The 17,456-nt window shown below is 39.3% G+C and overlaps 1 non-coding gene across 1 annotated transcript; it reads right to left on the reverse strand.

The window, feature by feature from the left end:
* Positions 1–9,931: 9,931 nt before the first annotated feature.
* Positions 9,932–10,038, reverse strand: LOC144455238 (U6 spliceosomal RNA). Its single transcript, XR_013483956.1, has one exon. It is a non-coding gene; the product is annotated as a U6 spliceosomal RNA (small nuclear RNA).
* Between the last annotated feature and the right edge of the window lie 7,418 nt (positions 10,039–17,456).

A 17,456-nucleotide genomic window follows, 5' to 3' on the forward strand; every position in this document is an offset into this window, starting at 1 on the left:
ATTGCTGCCAATTTATGTGGAATTTTTGTGTAAGGGTCTAAGTGTAAAGTGTATTGTTAATGAGAGAACAGAGAATTAAAAGCTGAAACTCAAATACATTCTCTGTGTGACCTTGGGCAAATTGCTTTAACCTCTGTTTGCTTCAGTTTCCTTATCTCTAAAATGGGAATACTAATAGTACTTACTTTCCAGGCTTGTTGTGAGTGAGGATTAAATGAGATAAGTATTTGTGCTTGGAGCAGTGCCTGGCCTATAGTAAGTGCTACATAAATATAAGCTGTTATTATTATTTTTCTCAGCCAATTGCAACTGATGTGTCTTTATCCCTGCGACTGAAATGAAGCTAGGTATGCGCCCCCCTCCAAAGTAGCTCAGGTTGCCTTTGATGTTTAAACAGCTGGGTGCTCAGTTAGCAATGACTATATTTAACTAGGCTACTGTTTATTTCAACTGACTTAATAGTTGATTTGGGAGTTGGTCATTACAACTCCCAGTGCTTTTCCAGACCACAAGATACATATATATATATATATACACACACACACACACACACACACACACATACACACATAAAATCTCCTTTGACACCCCCAAAGTACCAGAAGGGAAAATGTAAATATGGAACCATGTAGTCTATAGAACGGGGGGCAAGGACCAAGCAATTTATTAAGCATCTACTATGTGCCAGGCACTGTATTAAAAGCTTTATAAATATTATCTCATTCGATGAACTCCCACAGAAATGGAGAGAGTATAGGAGCAGAGAGAAATGAAAATGAAGCAAATAAAGATTTTTTAAAAATATACATAACACACAAAAGCCACTTTTGAGTTTGTTCTGAGGGCATCTGGTGTGTATTCAGGATAGGCTGAGATCACACTCAAAGTACCCTTAGAGAATCACTTGTCTGATAGGGAAAACCTCCAGTGCTTCGGCCTTGAGCCGAGTAACAAGGTCAAAGTTAGAAGATGAAGTCATCTTTTATGGTCTGGAGGGGTTTAGCACTTGCCTTTTAAGTCCTTGGGTCTCTGGTACCTAAATCAACTTGTCATTTTCAACTTCTCCAAAAGGCAGGAGGTGTTGACTCTTCCTTGCCTTCCTCCTCTCAGCCACCAGATTTCCTCCTTTGCATTGGCTCAAGAAATATGCCTCTGGGGCAAAAGAAAGTAGTATTTTTTTCTGCCATAGCCTATAAGGATCTTGGGAAGCAATCATCAAAACATGTCATATCTGCTAAGCAGGGATGATAAATTTCCATGCAGCCCTCCAATGCAATTTTCTTCCATGTTAAAAAAAGGTCAGGCTAGAAGTGTAAATAAATTTGATCACACAGTGATGTCTCTTTGATTTAGATGTTGAATGTTTATGGAAATATGCAGTCGGGTACATAGACAGCCTTTTCCTACAGTATTAGATTGTTACTGTTCTTCAGTCATGTCTGACTCTTCATGACCCCATGGACCATACTGTCCACAGGTTTTCTTGGCAGAGATATGGAGTAGTTTACCATTTCCTTCTCCAGTGGATTAAGGCAAATAGAGGTTAAGTGACTTGCCCAAGGTGACACAGCTAGGAAGTATCTGAGGCTGGATTTAAACTCAGGTCTTCTGACTCCAGGCCCATAGCCCTATCCACTGAGCCATCTAGCTACCTACAGTATTAGATTACTTTAGTTAATTTCGATGTAGCTGATCTCCCCTAAAGCTACCCATCCTCTTTGAGAACATCGTCTTTGAGATAATGCTACCTATCCTTTTTGAGAACAGGTCTTCATTTAGGAGCTAAAAGATCAAGAAGAATCTATCCCATTCCTCTTAGATTGAGTGTACCCCAAGATTTCATATTAGGCTCTCTTCTCTTTATCCTAAGCAGCTTGGTGATCTGATCTGTCTCCTGGGTTCATATATCACCTCATATGAGATGTATATAAAATACATATATATATATATATATATATATATATATATATATATATATATGTATATATACTGTATAAAGAAAGTATATAATAGAATGTATTATATAAAGATATACATGCATATATACATATATGTATATATTTATGTGTGTATATTTATATATATTCAGAAAACTTGAAATCTCAGTTTTTTAAAAGTTATTGTTATTTTTGTCATTATCTCTTTTCTCCCATCTTTTTCAATGAAGTTCAGATAGGAACAGATAGGAACACTACGATATTATTCTTTTATGTCCATTTTTTTTTCTGGACTGTTGCACAAATGCATAGGATAATTTTTTATCGTTAGATTAAAGCATTATGATGCCATTTCAGCCTCACTGACAGCATCCTTGGTACAACTCCCAGCAGCAAACAAAAGGCGTGAGCTGTACTTTTAAATTCCTTGTGATTTTTAAAAGTCTCCTCTGCTAGGTCTCTACCCTATATTTTGGAGTTTCTTTTGGTTGAATATTACTTGGAGGTTATTAGTATTTGGTATGGTGGCATTTAAAAAAATGTTATTCTTAAGTTTTGTGGATAAATGTCTAGGGGCAATTAGGTGGCCGAGTGGTTGGAGAGCCAACCCCCAGAGTCAGAAAGGACCTGAGTTCAAATCTGGCCTTAGACACTTACTAACTGTGTGACCCTGAGCAAGTCACTTAACACTGTTTACCTCAGTTTCCTTATCTTAAAATGAGCTGGAGAAGGAAATGGCAAACCATTCTAGGACCTTTGCCAAGAAAACCCCAAATGGGATCATGAAGAGTCAAACACAACTAAAAAATAACAACAAGTTACATCTAGGCAATTATAGACAAGCATCTAAGTCTGTGATAATGTTCCAATTTATTGGTGGAATTCTTTAGGATATTTTGAGGTTGAATGATTATAGATCATTTTACATATGGGGAAACTGAGGCCAACAGGGTTAAGTGACTTGCCCAGGGTCACACAGATTGTAAGTGTCTGAGGCTGGATTTGACCTTAGGTCCTTCTGACTCAAGTCTGACACTATCCCGGAGACGGAGAACCTGCAGACTGGAGGCTACATGTGGCTCTCTAGGTCCTTGGGTGCGGCCTTTTGACCGAGTCCAAGTTTTACAGAACAAATCCTTTTATTAAGGGATTTTGTTCCCTGAAGTTTGGATTCAATCAAAAGGCTGCACCCAAGGACCTAGAAGGCTACATGTGGTCTCGAGGCTTCAGGTTCCCCATCCTTGCCTATCCTCTTTGCCACCTAGCGGCCCCACGTGAAGGTGAAAAGTATATAATACTCATGGAGAGGCAAGTTGGAATGAGGCTGTGAAAGGCTTTAAATGCTAGAAAGAGGAATTTGTATCTTATTCTATAGACAACAGGAAGCCACTGGATCTTTTTACTCAGGGGAGTCAACTCATTGGTACTGTGCTTTTGGAACATTATCTTGGTAGCGCTGGATTGCAAAAGGGAGAGACGTGACGCAAGGACATCAATAAAGAAGCAACTGCAATAATCCAAGAGAAAGATGATGAGTGCCTAAAAAAGGTGTGTATGTAGAATCCACAAGACTTGACCACTGATTGACTCTAGGGGTGGTGGGAGAGAGAGAATAGTGATTGTGAGATTTCAAAACCTGGAAGGATACTTTTAGTAGAAATAGGGAAGATAGGAAGAAGGACGATTTGGGGGAACAGATAAATTTTTTTCTTTTTTCTTTTTTTTTTTATCTTAGGCTTAAATACTAAAACTTAAACACCTAACAGAGAAAAAGAAAAAGAAACATATTATAAACTTAAATATTGAAACAAATACAAAATAAGAAAATTTTTGAAAAGCATGTCATGTGCACAGCAGAATGTAAGAGAAACAAATTAGATAGCAATAAATTTCCATTTCAGGAAAGCCTGTATAATAAGTACTATGCATTGTAGTATCTTTGCTTTCTTGTAAGTTTTCTTTTGTTCTCTGCTGTGCATCTTTTACTTCGTTCTTTTTCCCCCCTTCTTCCTCCTCTCTCCCAAAGCTAAAATTAAGTGCAGCTATATTTATATATAGGTACAGATACAAGTTGTGTTTTAGTCAGGTTTGAGATGCCCCTGGGACATTCAGTGGGAAGTGTCCACTATTGGTTGGGAATGTGTGACTGGAGCTCAGAAGAGAGACAAGAGCTGGGAATCATTTGTTTCTGGGAGTCATTTACATTTAGATGGTATTGAACCCATTAGATCTAGTGAGATCACCAAGTGAGAAAGTATAGAGAGAAAAGAGAAAAAGGCCCAGCAGCTGATAGCTTTTGATTTAGGAACCCCCCCCCCAAAAAAAATGTAACTTCTGTTATCTCAGGCTATCTCAGAAAGTGGGCAGATCGAGGAGCCCTGGGCTAGAGAGAGATTTCAGACCTCATTTTGAAAGGGGATCTTTTGCAAACTTTAATGGTAGAAATCCAAGCATCAGCCAGTAGGTTGATTTCAGGATGTGGCAGGCCTCCTTGGCCTACATGTAAAACTCAACCCTGGCTGGACCACAGGTTAAAGTCATAAGCAACTTGGGCTGTATCCAGCATATTTCTCATGGTTTATCTCCTTTTCACTTTCTCCATAGCATCTGCTTCAGTCCCTCCCTGCCCTTCTGCTCTGGGGTTGTTTGTGCCCAGAGGTCAGCTTTTTGCCTTCTGTCTCCAGTCTTTCTATTCCTGTTGCCATCTGCGCTCTGCTGTGCTCCGCTCTGATTCTTTCAGAATCTTCTCTGTGGTGTTTTGGTCATACAGGAAGAGTTAGTGAGGTCAGTCTCTGCTGGAGCAGTTAAATCAGAGCCTTGGGCAAGCACACTATAGGGGCATATTAAAGGTAACCAAGATAGAAAGGAAAAGTAAGCAAGAATCTGGGTCACAAGGAGGGGAAAAAATTCGACTCTAATGAAAAGGAGGGGAAAAAATATATATGTATATATGTGTGCATGTATGTATATATATATATATATATATATATATATACATACACAAAGAATAGTACATTGGTTAGTTTGATTGGAATGTAAAGTATATGAAGGGGAAGAGTGTATAATACACATGTAGAGGTAAGTTGGAATAAGGTTGAGAAGGACTTAAAATGCAAGAAAGAGGAATTTGTATTTTATTCTAGAGGCAACAGGAAGCCACTGACACTCATGCTCAGGGGAGTCACATGGTTGGAACTGTGTTTTAGGAATATCATCTTGGCAGCTAAGTGGCAGCTGGATATATATACACACATATACATACATACATACATACATACATACATACATACATACATACATTTCCTCCTTTATTGATGAAATAGTAACATGTCTACCTATTTATATCTATCGATATATCTACTACCTATACATCTATATACTTAGCATATAGTAAACACTGTATAAAAGTGAATAATTATATGACCCTGGGCAAGTCACTTGACCTCTCTTGAGTCTTCCTTCCTTCCTTCCTTCCTTTTCCTTCCTTCCTTCCTTCCTTCCTTCCTTCCTTCCTTCCTTCCTTCCTTCCTTCCTTCCTTCCTTCCTTCCTTCCTTCCTTTTTCTTCCTTCTTCCTTCCTTTTTCTTCCTCCTTCCTTCTTTCCTTCCTTTTTCCTTTCTTCCTTTCCCTGGGTCATGTAGTTTCTCTTCCTCAAATGATGTTAAAACATTTTGTATGGGTCTTTCCTCTGTTTTTACAATATTGTGCCTTTTATCATGCATGTTCATGTCATATGTCCCTCATTAGATTGCAAGCACCTTGAGGACAAGGGACTTGGTTGTTTTTCATTTTTGTGTCTCTGGTGTCTAGCACAATGCCTTATACATAGCAGGCAATTAATACATATTTGTTAAGTTGAACTGATTTGAAAGGTAATCCTAAATATAAATATCATTTAAAGAAATCATCTCTGACATCTCCTCTCATGAATACACTCAGCTTGTATTAAATTAGTCTTTCATTGTAAGCAGTAAAAAATTAATAACAAAAAAATAGGGGACCTGAATTCCAATTAATTTTGTCACATTGTTGGATAACTCTAAAGGAGTCATTACTTTTTAGGCATTTGGCAAATTTCTCAAAAACAAATGAAGGCTTACAACATCACTAATGTAAAAATATGTTTAATAAGGATGTATATGCATAGCCTATATCAGATTGTGTGCCATCTTGGGGAGGGGGTGGAGAAGGAAGGGGAGAAAAATTTAAAACTTACAAGCTTATGGAAGTGATTGTGTATAGATCAAAATAAATTAATAAAAAAAATCACTTAAAAAAAAACCAAATGAAGGTAGCAGACCAAGACCCAGGCACTTTCATAATTTTCCCCTCTTCCCTATCCCCATTTTAAAGTGACAGTGTCAGGGGAAAATAGAGAGGAAGGTAAGCGAGGCAGTATGATAAATATGTATAACTATTACACGAAAGGTTCCCTTCTGATCTAAAAGGTCCACTTACATTTTGGTGGACCTTTTACATATGGACTTGCCACTCCTACCCAGGTGGTGCCTGGGGACTCTAGAACTTTAGTGTCTGATATTTTCCTAATAACCAGTGTACCTTATAATTGTTCAGATGAACAAAACTTTTAGAATAGAACCTGTTTTATTTATATAGTGAGGTTGAATTGGCCTATTGGAAATATTCCAAGGAGCATGCTCAAGGTTGCCATTACTGGTTCTGACCAGCCATGTGGGAACATTGGGACCTGCTTCTTCAGCTCATGTGTGCCTCAAGGCTAAAGGTCAAGTTCTAGATTCTCTTACTGGCTCGGGGGTGGGGCTAGAAAAACTGAAGGCTCTGTGGATCTAGAATAGAAAGTTACTGTTTCCTTTATGGCTATAAGTCTTACTTGGGTTATTTTGAGTTGCATCCTGAGATGGGGTGAGGAAAGGAGTGACTTGTTCTTTTTCTCCCACACCTACTTCCACTTGGCCATGAGAACATAGCATCTAAAACAGACATCCTAGCTAGGTAAGCTTTAACTTGGGTTCAGGATAAGTTCTTTCTGAGTATTTGTCTCAGCATGGATGTATCCAGGCTTGGAGGTGACTCCATGTGTTGGAGAAGTCTTGAGGTCTTAGTTCCCATAAGGTTGGAGATTATTGGCAGGAAGGACAACTTCTACATTGGACATGGTGGCTACCAAAAAAGAGGATTGGCCCAAGCCTAGTCATTGTACTAGTAGTCATGTACCAGAAGCTGCTTGGATAGTATAGAGCCAAGGTATAATGTACAATGCCTAATCAGTGGTCCTGCAAACTGATTTATATTCAGATGAGGTTTAAGTATCAGCCTCTTAACAGATTGTAATAGTAGTTATAAATTAAGTTTCTGAATCTCATTTTTCAAATCTCTTTGTCAACATACTCTATGAATCTTTTGTATTTACAGTCTCTTTTGTGTCTAAGAGTAAATTACCAGCCCCATGCCTGATTTACATTGTACATTGAGCATTTTTCTATTCCCCTTTTTTGGGGGAATTCCTAGATGTGAACCATAACTTACAAGTAAATTTGTCCCTAAAAACACCAGGGTTGGGGTTTAATAAGCTGAGAGAAGGAAGCCTGACCACTCTTATTAGAGGCCATATTTCTCAGGGTTGAAACTAGTCTAAAACATGTCCCTGGGTCCAGAGCAGAGAAGACCCATATTAATAAAGGGAGTACCACCCCATATAGGCCTAGAAGAAATTCCTTAAGGCTAGATTTACATAGTAAAGAACACAGAAGAGACTTACATCAGAGCCCACAGAGTATTAGGAGACTGGCTTTTCCACTCCAGTGGGACATCTTTTCCTGGAAACCTATGTAGTGCCAATGATTTACCATACTGTCCTAAGTGGGAGCACAGCCAAGCAGAGTCTTCTGTTCTTCTCTAGGCCTCAGAACAATGCAATCCTCACAGCCTCTTCTGTTCCTCTTAGACCACTGAACTTGACTTCTCTATCATCTCACCTTGTTGATTCTTGGAAACTCTCTAAGATCCAGGATTGACATAGAGTCAGGATAAGAAAATCAGTACTCTGCATCTGAACCTGAGCCAATAGAATCCATGTTACTTACGGCACTGTGATGGGGATGATACAAAATGAGGTGTTGAGCACAGTGGGCACCTTTATAGAGTTCAAGAGATGATGAGAGAAAATACCAATGTGGGCAGAATAAAACACTTGCAGACAAGGCAATGTTGACAGGTACCCGAGTGGACAAGAATCAAGGTTTTCAAGAAGCAAGAAGCCTAAGGAGATGGTGTTATAGATTAATCCAAGGGGGAGTCATGTGAGTTAGAAAACTGTCCATGCATAACAGTAGCCTTGTCTTGAAGCAAAATAAAACAACTTTAACTGCAGAGACTACCCAGTAGCAACCGAGGTTAGAATAGTTCCCTTGGAAGCCAGGGCGGGTGAATGGGCCATTCACCACCCAGCCTGAATAACAGAGCAAATGCTTTATTTTGTCACTTCAACAGAAAGCTGGATCCTTTCCCCTACAAGGGCCTGTGTGGGCCTGTTAAGAGGTTGTCTCAAAAGCTAAAGATGGATCTTGTTTGCCTCTCGAGGAATACCAGCTGTGTCCTGTGGAATGTTCCATGGATGCCATTCAGTGCAGAACAAAAAGCTCATGTCGGCACCAAGGCAGGAAGCCATTCAAGAAGAGCTAATGAACTGCTCAGTGCCCTCTGTAATTAGGCATTTGGTTTGAAAAGCAAACTGTGCCATTAGGCTTTGCGCTTAGCTGGTGACTCACATTCCTCCACTGATGATGGACCCCTTGGGATGATATTAAAGCAGATGAGATATGTGCCTCTGCCGGAGAATTAAATGCTAGGGAGTGGGTGTGTATGTGTGTACTTGATGGAAGGTATAAATTAATAATGACAATGCTGAAGAACAAATGAATCCCTAATTGACTTCAATAAGCAAATACCTATTATGAACAGCTGGATAAATTGGATGTGACAAATGAGTCAATGAGGTTAGTTCCTATGGGTTGGTTGGTTACCCTTCCTCTGAGTTATCTGAGCAAACAGCTTGTGGAAAGCAATAGAACTTGGTAACATTTTAGGTTAAGTGTGGGGGTAGTCCAGACCATAACTAGGGCAGTTCCAATGGGGCTTTTCCCCAGGGCACTGACATCTGTGAGGGAAGGCATGCTTCTTTCCTCTAATGATTACCATTTTGGCATCTTGACACATAATCTCCTGCTGACCTGAATCTTCTTCACTGAAACCACCTTCACATCATTGCCAGTAGGGGTCTTGTCCCAGAAGCAACCCTGTGGCTGGGTCTTTCTTCCTAACCATAATTCCTCCCCCAACCTTTTTTTTTATATCCAGAACTTCTTTTCCCCCTATGCAATAACTTATTTTTTCCAGTTACATGTAAAGATATTTTTCAACATTCATTTTTATAAGATTTTGAGTTTAAATTTCTTTCTCCCTCCTTTCCCAATCCCCTCCCCAAGATGGCAAGCAATCTGATATAGACTATATATGTACAATCATATTGAACATATTTCCACATTAGTCATGTTGCGAAAGAAGCATCAGAACAAAAAGGAAAAATCACAAGAAAGAAAAAAGTGAAAATAGTATGCTTCAATCTGCATTGACTCCAAAGTTTTTTCTGTGGATGCGGACAGCATTTTCCATCATGAGTCATTTGGAGTTGCCTTAGGTCATTGTATTGCTGAGAAGAGCTAAATCTATCATAGCTGATCACCGCACAATGTTGCTTTTGCTGTGTACAATGTTCTCCTGGTTCTGTTCACTTTACTCAGCATCAGTCCATGCAAGTCTTTCCAGGTTTTTCTGAGGTCAGCCTGCTCATAATTTCTTATAGAACAATAGTATTCCATTACATACATATACCACAACTTGCTCGGCCATTCCCCAACTGATGGGCATCCTCTCAATTTCCAGTTCTTTGCCACCACAGAAAGAGCTGCTATCAATATTTTTGTACATGTGGATCCTTTCCCCTTTTTTATGATAAAAAATATGGAATGCTTCATGAATTTGTGTGTCATCCTTGCGCAGGGCCCATGTTAATCTTCTCTGTATTGTTTCAATTTTAATATATGTGCTGCCAAAGAGAGCACATAATCCCCTTTCTTGATGTGATCACACTCTCATTTGGGCTGTCCTCCTTGCTGCCATCCATTATCCCTCTCTGTCACAACCATTTTTTTTTCCATCTCAGAATATTCCCAGTTTCTGTTCTGTATATGGTAGAAAGAACACTGACTTGGAAGTGGAAGGCTTGGATTTAAACACTGACACTAATCACTTTAGGGAGAAATAGGTGGCACAGTGGATTGAGCAATGGTCCTGGAGTCAGGAAGACCCATCTTCCTGAATTCAAATCTGCTCTCGGATACTTACTAGTTATGTGACCTTGGACAAGTCATTTAACTCTGTTTGCCTTGTTTCCTGGTGAAGTACTCTAGCATCTTTACCAAGAAACCCTAAATGGAGTCTTGAACAACTCACTTTTTTCTCTGAGTTTCAATTGCTCCACCTGTAAAATAAAACAATCAAACCAGCCTTGCCTACCTCACCAGATTGGGATAAAGACGGAATGAAACACCAGCTAAGTACTTTGTAAACTATAAAACATTATGCAAATGTGAATTGTTGTTGTTATTTTCATAACAGAAGACAAGAGTTATTGTTTTTGGATAGAAAAGAAAATTCACAGAATGTTAGAGACAAAAGAGATCTTAGAATTCTTCTAGTCTAAACGCTTTTATTTTACAGATGAGGAAACTGAGGCCCACAGAAGTGAGGTGATATGCCCAAGGTATGCAACTAGTAAATGAGGGGTGGAACTATAACTTCAACACCATCTTTTCATCTTAAGTCCAGTGAACTTTCTATAACTCCTAGCCCACTCCTCTTTTTTAAGCAAGGCAATTGGGGTTAAATGACTTGCCTAGGGTCAGACAGCTAATAAGTGTCAAGTGTCTGAGGCTGGCTTTGAACTCAGGTCCTCCTGACTTCAGAGGCCTGTGCTCTATCCACTGAACCACCCAGCTGCCTCTACGCCTGCCCCTTAGTGAAAAATATTGTTGATATGGCTAAATAGAGTCCAAACACTCCATTGCTCTTCAAATATCTCCAACAAACAGATATCTGATATGGTAGGAAGAATCACAAATTTAGTGCTTTTAGATTCTTTCCCCAAAGGACCTTTTTTTAAAAGAAGACCTCTCCAGGGAGGGATAAAGTCTTTAATTCACAGAAGTTCATCAAACATAATTAATGTTTAATAGTTTAAAATATTTTAAAATAATAAAAGACCTAATATGTGTAAGTTACCATATTAGGCTTGATGATAGAAAGATGAAATAAGACATGCCCCTCTCTCTCCAAGAGGCTTATAGTTTAATAGAGAGGCTAAAACATGTACACAAATTACTGTGATATAAGGAAAATATGAAAAAAGCAAGGGACAAGTCCCAGCAAAGGACTGAAAAATTTGTCTGTGACTTTTCAGATCCATTTTCCTCCTAGAGTTGGGTAATACCTGAATCAGTGGCGACACAGGTGTTTAGACTGTTTTCTCTTCAGTAATTAACTCCATTTTATATCTAGGGATGGGTAGGATATTTAGGTTTCATTTAAATACTTCAGAAAGAGAGAAAACCTTGGAAGAATGGAGTATGTAAGGAGGAAGCAGGAGACCTGAGTTTTATTTCCAAGTGTGCCAATAGCTAGCTATGTGATCTCAGGTGACTCAATGTCACTTTTATGGACCTCAGTTGACTTCTTTATAAAACTAAGTGTTCACTAAGGTCTTTTTCGGCTCTGAAATCCTGTGATACTAATTGTCAGGTAGAAGGAAAAATGTTCTTTACATCAACTGTTCTCAAAAAACAAAATAAAATGAAAAAGGACTTCAAAAATTCCCTGGCCAGAAAAGTCAACAGAGAAAAAAAAATAAACCTGGAGGCCAGTGCAAATTTAATTCAACAAGCAGAGACTAGGCACAGTGTATGTGTTATACATGTGTTATACCTCTCTAGATAATGTTGATGTTGAGTCTTTTCAGTAAGGTCTGACTCTTTGTGACCACATTTGAGGTTTTCTCAATAGAGATACTGGAATGGTTTGCCATTTCCTCCTCCAGCTCATTTTTCAGATCAGTAAACTGAGGCAAACAGGATTAAGTGACTTACCTAGGGTCACACAGCTAGTAAGTGTCTGAGGCTCGATTTGAACTCAGGTCCTCCTGACTCCAGGCCTTTTTCTTTATCCACTGTGCCACTTGCAAGACTGGAGCAACAAGAAGTCTGTCTTTGGCATTTCATTCCAAGGGAAATTCAAAGTTCAGTGACAGGAGCAGAAACATGGGAATATAGAGTGATTCCTTTAATATTTCTTCTCTTGCCAAGGAGAAACTAAAACTGACTGAAGACAAAGTCAGCTTTTGCTGGGATGGTTTGTCTAGCCCATGTAGACTGCAGAGATGCCAGTCCTTTTCCTAGCCCCAGTTTCTGGCATCTTGTCCCTTCCTACTGATGCGTTTAACCTTCATGAATTCAGCTGTGCATTGGGGAAAACCAAACAGAAGAGAAGCCTCAGCTTCTTTCTTTTTTCTGACAAGTGCTATATATTGTTCCAGCCACAACATAACAGTTATTGTCACTTCTTGCCTTCTCAGGGCAAATCTTACCCAAGGCAAAATTGTGAAGTAGGTGAGAATTGTCTTCGCCTTTTCCCTTTACCTCTCCTTTTTCATGTCTTTCTGTTCTTTTCAATATCTTTCCCTGTCTGCCTTCAACCCTGCTCCTCCCCAGTTCTTGCTGTTCCCATCTAGTTCCTAAATTGCCAACAGAGCTTTTTGGAACTTTGGATCATTGAGGATCTGATCGGGTTAATAACCCATCAACAACCAACGAACATTTATTAAACACAGTATGCGGAAAACTATGCTTAGGTGCTAGGGGAAATATGAAAGTTAAAGAGGTCATAGACTTTGCCCTCAATCAATCAGTCAATCAATATTTATTAAAGCCTACTATATGCCAGGCACATAGTGCTGAATGGTTGGGATCCAAAAAGAGGCAAGACAGTTCCTGACTTCAAGGAGCTTATTGACACATAGGAGAATGAGATACTTACGCAGATACTTATCATGTAAACTATGCATTGTTAGGTCCACTAGAAAGATACACAACAAAGTGCTATGTGAGGTCTGAGAGGAAAGGTCCATCAGTGAAGGACTGGGGATAAGGGAAGACTTCCTGGAGGAGGTGATATTTAAGTTAATATTTAAGGCATAGATAATGGGGCAACAGTCACAAGTGGGGAGAAAAGGCATTTCAGGGGCAGGAAACAGCTTGAACAAAGCCATGGAAGTGCGAGAGAGTAGTGTATGTTCAGTTAGCAGGTAGAAGAAAAGAGTGACTGGTGTACAAAGTGTGGAGGGATGAGGTAAATTTGGAAAGAAATGGTGCTGGCTTATTCCCTGCCATGGAGGAAACTGTTCATGGGTTCTGTAATCTTATTGCAATAATTTCTAATATAATTTCCTCTCAGAAATTATTATGGTACTTTGAACAGGATAATAATGTAAACTTCGTTCAAAAATGCCATAATAGCCACAAAAACTCAAAAGAACTTTTTAGTAATTGGGATAATTATAAATTTTGGCCATTCCAAGAGTTAAAAACAAAAAGTTCCTACTAAGATGAGTAATTTCTAAACGATCTGCTCACATCATATGCATAAGATTTTTTTTTAAGTTTCTTTTGACAAAAAGGAGATACAATTTAGTAGATTTATGCTTTTTTTGATGGAAAAGCTTCAAAAATGTACTACTGGTAGTTGGTGAAAAGAGAAAAAAAACAAGGTCCATATTGAAGTTCTGGAATGCAGCTTGACCATAGTGTGTCCTATTTGAGATTATGAAATCTTGCTTTTGTGATGATCAAATCACACTTTCAGGTTATTTCATTTCTAGTGTCTGACTTCAGCATCTTATCTTCAAATGGTCAGAATAATATTTTCTGTGCTTCACACTTTGGGGAGATAGTGAAAAGAAGAGATTGTCTCTCAGGGAAGAATTTATCTAAGATGGCTGCACCTTGTCATTATTCTATATTGTAAAATCACAGTTTGAGGAGAGCAGAGACAGCGTCATACAATACAGTGGTTGCCAAGCTTTTTGTACCATGCACCCTTGTCAGCAAAAGATATTTGAAGATGCCTCATTGACAAGGGATTGAACAAGTGTGGTAGCTGTGTGAATAGAGGGAAGGGGACAGATGCAAAGATGTCATGAAGGGGCAGCCAGGTGGTGCAGTGGATAGAATACCCGCCCTGGAGTCAGGAGGACCTGAGTTCAAATCTCAGATGCATAACACTTACTAGCTGTGTGACCGTGGGCAAGTCACTTAACTCCATTATCTAGCCAAAAAAAAGATGTCATGGAAATATAAATGATGAGATTTGGTAACTGATTAGATATAGGGATGGTGGTGAGAGTGAGGAGGCAGGGATGACACAAACATTGGGAACCTGGGTGACTAGAAGGATGGTGATACCCCTGATCCCTGACAGTAATAAGGAAGTTCAGACTTGGGAAGAGAAGGTAATAAGATATGCAATGATTAGCTGATCACATACCTCTTGGGGGTCATGCCGTGGCCTCCTCATAGGGCTACCTATCCCTTTAGAGACCACAGCTATAGAATTGGGGTTGAAGAATACCTGGGTTTAAATCTGCCTCTGATGCTTTCTATCTATCTGACCTGGGGAAAGACATGTGATTTCCATGAAGCTCAGGCAACTTCTTAGGACTGTGATGGAGAAAATGTTAATACTGCTGATTCAACTTAAAATTGCCTTCTGAATACTTTTCCTTCTTCCTCTGAGAGTTGGTTGATAAAAAACATTTACCAGCATACTCTTTGGCAGCTCTAACCATACCATGTGCTAGACAATAAGCATGACCACAGTATACAGGAAGTTAGAAATGAAGAATGTTCTGCAGTTTCCCAACAGACAAGGGCGGCATTTATGCAATAATGCTACATCTATAATTTTGACAAAATGGGGAATTTTAGGAGGTATAGATGTCATCTGCTTCTTCCTTGCATCAGAGGGTGTACAAACTGTGGAAATGAAGAAAACCAGTTTTGCTCATTGGACTAAAAAGTCCCCATGAGGCATTTCTTTGATCAGCAGAAGATAAGAGAGTGAGGATTCAATACCTCACTGAAGGAAAATTTCTCTCCCTGTTCCTTTTGTGCTTCCCACACCTGTTCCCCAGTATTATTCCTGCCCCCAGTATTATTACTTAGAAATTCTGTATTTTTTAAAAAAGTTATTTACTTATTTATTTTTTAGGCAATTGGGATTAAGTGACTTGCCCAGTGTCACACAGCTAGTAAGTGTTAAGTGTTTGGTGCGAGGCTGGATTTGAACTCAGGTCCTCCTGACCTCAGGGTCGGTATTCTATCCACTGGGCCACCTACCTGCCCCCAGAATTTCTATATTTTAAAAGTGATGTGGTCCCCCTGCCTTTTAGTGTCTCCTCTTTCTGATTCCCTTGACCCACACCTGGACAGTTTCCTAGCTCCTTCAATTCCCTTACCCTGAGTAATACATTCTCTTGGTTAGCTCTTACACCCACTAAATAATCACTTGTTCATTCATTCAATCATTATGAATGAATAATAAAAAGAGGGTTAGACATGCTAGGTGGAACTTTATTTTTGAGCTGGTTTAAAATTGGATCAAGATATTACCTAGTTAACACTCACTAGCTGTGTGACTCTGGACAAGTCACTTAACCTTAATTACCTCACCAAAAAAAAAAACCCAAAAAACTTTGGGGCAGCTAGGTAGCACAGTGAATAGAGCAGTGGCCCTGGAGTCAGGGGGACCTGAGTTCAAATTGGGTCTCAGACCAGACACTTGACACATACTAGCTGTGTGACCCTAGGCAATTCACTTAACCCCTATTGCCTTGCCAAAAGACAGAGAGAGAGAGAGAGAGAGAGAGAGAGAAAGTAGGGCCACGAGAAGATACAGGTACAGGCAGCTAGGTGGTGCAGTGGATAGGAAGATCTGAGTTCAGATTTGGCCTCAGATATTTATTAACTGTGTGACCCTGGGCAAGTCACTTCACCTCTGTTTGCCTCAATTTATTCTTCTATAAAATGGGGCACTTAACATCCCAGGGTGGTTGTATCATGTAAGATAATAATTATAAAGTGCTTAGCACAGGGCCTGGCTCATAGTGAGTACTATATCACTGTTCGCTATTATTATTATTACAAGTACAATACTGACCTTAATGATCTAAGTGGGTGGCTATTAGTGGTGGAAGCAATTAAATTATATGCCTTTTTTGATATTCTCTCCAAAAAAAGTGGCACATTGTAAGTGTCTGTTCTAATTCTAATGGCTTCCATTGTTCCTTGACTACTGGTTCACATAGGATTTTAGGATATAGGAGTGAGTGAATCTGTTTTTCCTTGAGAATCATTCACTATCTTCTTTATTTATGAGGAAATTGAACAGTTGGAGGTCTTATAGCATTTGTCAGTGGGTGATCAGCACCATCGAAGCCACATTTCATGTTACAAGGGTATACTCATCACTCCTAACTCATAAACTAAAGAGTGGTGAAATGAAGGACATTCACCAAAATGCTTATGCTTTATAATTGCTTTATAAATCCAAAGGAAGGTAGGATTCAGAGATGAAAAGGACCCTGAGGACCACCTTATCTAGCCTGTTTATTTTAAAGATGTGGAAACTGTGGCTCCTATAAGTAAATTAAACTGCCCAATGCCAAACATTTGGTAAGTAACAGAACTGGGGCTAAAAACATTAGGTCTTTTAACTCCAAATTCCATGCTCAAATAATTTCTTTGTCCTGTCTCTGACACATACTGGCTGTGTGTAACTCTGGGCAAGTTACCCTCTCAGGCAACTATCTAAGATTATTAGTTATGAAGAAGGTGCCAACTTGCATTGGTGGAGAAGATTTCCTCATCTGGGATTTCCCTGTAATAATGAAAGCATAGGTCTAGTCACCTCTCTTTGGTATAATTAACCTTCACAGAATATTAGAGCTGGATAGGCCCTGAGAGACTGTTTAATACAACCCTCTTAATTTACAGATGAGGTAATTGAGGCATGGAGGGTTTCAGAGTCTTACTCATTATTACACAGCTGTTAAGTGAGACACTTTGGGGTGATTGAGTAAAGAAAACTTCACTTTTACCATCTGTCACTGTGGATTTCAAATCATGCTGCTTGGCAACCCCACCCTTTTTCCATGAAGAGTACAGTTTAGAAAATTGAAAGAGAAAAAATTGGAAGTCTAGGTTACATGTTAGAAAGTGCATATGTGCAGTGACTTAAAATCCATCCATCAGTCAATCAACACATTTTAAAGGCACCAACAGTATACCAGGCACTCACAGTGTGCTGGTGTATATGTTTAACGTTCAGCTGTCCCCCCTCCAAAAATGTAAACAGGGCGCATTTGAGCTTAATT

Source organism: Phascolarctos cinereus, unplaced genomic scaffold, assembly GCF_003287225.1.
Source record: "Phascolarctos cinereus isolate Bilbo 61053 unplaced genomic scaffold, phaCin_HiC Scaffold_1;HRSCAF=81, whole genome shotgun sequence".
NCBI lineage: Eukaryota > Metazoa > Chordata > Mammalia > Diprotodontia > Phascolarctidae > Phascolarctos > Phascolarctos cinereus.